Here is a 3,272-nt window from a genome sequence, read left to right as displayed (position 1 = left end):
TCTGATCTTCTGTTCTTGTAGACAACCATCCCATAGCATCTCTCTTGGAAACAACCAAACTTTATCCTAAAAGCTCTTTCCAGTTCTTGTTGTCTTGATGTAAGTCTTTCAGAGTCTTACTTAAATGAAGATGTTGCCTAATATCTGGACTAAAGTTACTTACAGTTTTTATCTAACCACCCTGCAGCCAGCATTACCCTTTCACTTATGCTTTGCCCCATGACTTCATTTTACATTTACAAACAAGCCACCTTCCATTAAGATTGTCATGAAAATGTTTGGAAATTTCTGTACCACATTATATTAAAAAAACCCAAAACCAAACAGCATTTAAAGAAATCAGTGCAATGCTATGACTCATTACATATCTAGTAAAAATATGTCCAAAGCATTTTAGGGTTACTTTTTTTCTTACAGTCACATCTTATTCTTGGTTCCTGTTCATCCAGTGTGCAACGGCAGCTCCAGCTATCGTCTGTCACTTTCAAGAGATGAGCTCTCGGCGTGCCTCTTCATGAATTCAGAGCTATATGATCTTGCACATCATACTATGAAATTTACTTCTCCCTTTTTTTATAACTCTGGGCCTTAATGTTGAGGCATTTTGCATAATCCTTCCTACTGCTTTTGTAAGTTTAAGTACATGCCTAATTCTTGTGCTGCCGTCACTACTACAAATATGAATAAGGTAAGTGTACAAGACCTCACTGTGAAGAGTTCTCCTGAAAAACTTTTCCCAGTCTGACAACTTTTCTTAATTTCCCTTGTCTCAGTGAAAGTTTGATTACACTTTTCTTCCTCTGTTGTATAAATACCTTACTGATCTAGAGATCAGTTACATCTGCTGCATTGGTCTTGGCTCTGAAATCAGGTATCAAAAGTATGTGGCTCTAAGAAATAAATTCACTTTTTTTAATGTAGTTTTGTGCAGAAAGATAAGTTTTCTGGTATGGAAATAGGCAGCTTCAAGTAAGCAATTTTAGAAAAGTGCAGCAGTTTCCTGCTAACTCTTTAGGAGTCTGGGCTTCAGGTGCTCCATTCAACATTTTTACTGTTCAAAAGGCAAAATAGGAAACCGAAGCAAAAGCTATGAATGTGCTAAACTTCCTGGAAAAGCCAAATACAGGAAAAGGCTTAAAACTATTTTTATTTTTTTTTTAAAGGAGAAGGCTCACCTATGAAAGTATCAAAGGCTTAAAAAACCCTGAACTTGCTGAAGATCAGCTCAAAAGTAAGCCATGAGGCACATAAATAATTTATATTCTTTTTTGCCTCTCTGCACAAATTAATGCTACTGCACAGCTTGATTCCTGAAAGCCCCACTAAAGAACAGAAATAACATGCTAAAGCAGAAACATGCTTTAGCATGTTAAGAGTCCAAAAGTATTCAAAAAAGCTTTGCAGTAGGTAATTTTTGGAGACAATAGTGACTGAACTGATGCAGAGAGGGCATATAAAGGACGGCTACGAAGGAGTCTCTCAGCACCAGGAAACATTTTCAGTTTGGCTCACACATATCCAAGCTGGGAAGAGCTGTAGACCTCTTGAGTGACCAAACACAAACCAAATAAAAGCTCCATTTAATTAAACAACCAATAGCTCTTCAGGCTGTCTGAAGCTCAGGAGTCAGTCCAGTCCTAAGCAGTTGTCTACAGCTGATTCTGTCATTAGCTGGCACCTAAGTCCCTACTGGCTTTCTGACCCCTCTTTGTGACCCTCAAGGGAATTTGATAGTTCCTTCCCATCTTCATGTGAGCTTTAGATTTGTGTCTGAGAGACTTTTCCAGACCAGCATATTATGTGACTGATGAAGAGAGAAGTGCAGAACCCCCGACTCACTGTGGGGCTGGGGTCCAGGAGGGGAGACAGGGAACTGCCAGGCACAGCTGAAGGAAGGAGGCCCCTGCACAGATGCTTAAGATGAAAGACCTACATTTCAAGATACGAGAGTCTAGGTAAATTAAGGTACTGTGTGCACTATGCAAAGACCTTTTAAACAGGGTTTTGTAGCATCAACCTTCTAAATAATAGAGTAGTTTCTATTTATGTGTGTATTATTAGTAGCAGAATATGAAGAGGACACTCCTGAAAGGAACAAATCAAACATTTAATAATATTTTTACTGTCACAGTTCATTGTCTAGCCAGGAAGGTAACAGATATTACATATCTGTGAACTGCAATGCTAGAAAGGTTTTGCAAATTTCTGCTGTTAGTAAAGTCATTGAAGCAGGAAGAGATAAAAAAGATAATCATCCCGATGTAAGGCACTATTAACTGTGAATTTTTTCCGTGGAATGCTCCAGTGCTTTTTTACAGTAATGATGGCACGGACCCTTGTGCCTGTATACATTTTTCATGCAGTAAACTCCATTTCTTTTCCTCACGATAAAGTGCTTTTGAGTTCAGCAAGTAAACAATGTTGATTCAGCAACACACAGAGGACACCCACACACATTCAGCTGGCATCACATGGTACCTGCTGAAACACAGGCACCACAAGGAAACAGGCAATTGCTAGGACATATGGAAACCCCAGGATGTCCTGGGAGGTGAAATGGGAAGTGTTATTTAAAGACTCCCGTGTTTTCATTTTACAAAATATTAGTTCAAACGTCACTTCTTTATTTGAGAAATATTATTTGTATTCCTTACAAAAAGTCCCAAAGGAGGATATCAGAAACCTACCCTTAGTTTGTTTTTGAAGTTCAGAGCCCGTTCTATTTTAGTCCGCGCAAATATGCACTTGGCAAAGGATTCCACCTAAACCATCAGTCAGAAATCTAGGCAAATGCTTTACAATCCCAGAGAGACAGAATTACCCTTGCCCATGCAAGGAGGGGCAGCACATGCCTGCCCTGATGAAGGTCACTGGAGATGCAGATGGCTTCTGTCCCAAACCACGTTATCCTTCAGAACAGCGCCGTCATGAAACAATCTTGATGGATTTCTTCCTAGGGTGCCAAAAGGCCAGGATGCAGATTTGCTTCAAACCCACCACACAATGAATATTGCTGGGAACACACCTTAGACCCCAGGCTGACACAGGGCAGCACAAGAGTATTGTTTTGGGCAGGGCTAGAAAGCGCCTGCCAACAGCAGCATCTAACAAGCTTTTGGCTCATTACGAATGACAATGGATTGAATAAAAACACAGCACAAAAATGTCAAGATGGAGAATGTTAGGGCTCAGAAGATAAAAATTAACTCTAATATTCATTGACTACAAACATGGAAAAAACCCAAACACCAGGAATGCAGGAAATAAATCAT

The sequence above is a fragment of the Hirundo rustica genome, chromosome 5 (assembly GCF_015227805.2).
Source record: "Hirundo rustica isolate bHirRus1 chromosome 5, bHirRus1.pri.v3, whole genome shotgun sequence".
In the NCBI taxonomy this organism is placed as follows: domain Eukaryota; kingdom Metazoa; phylum Chordata; class Aves; order Passeriformes; family Hirundinidae; genus Hirundo; species Hirundo rustica.
Note: the sequence above shows the minus strand (reverse complement) of the source record.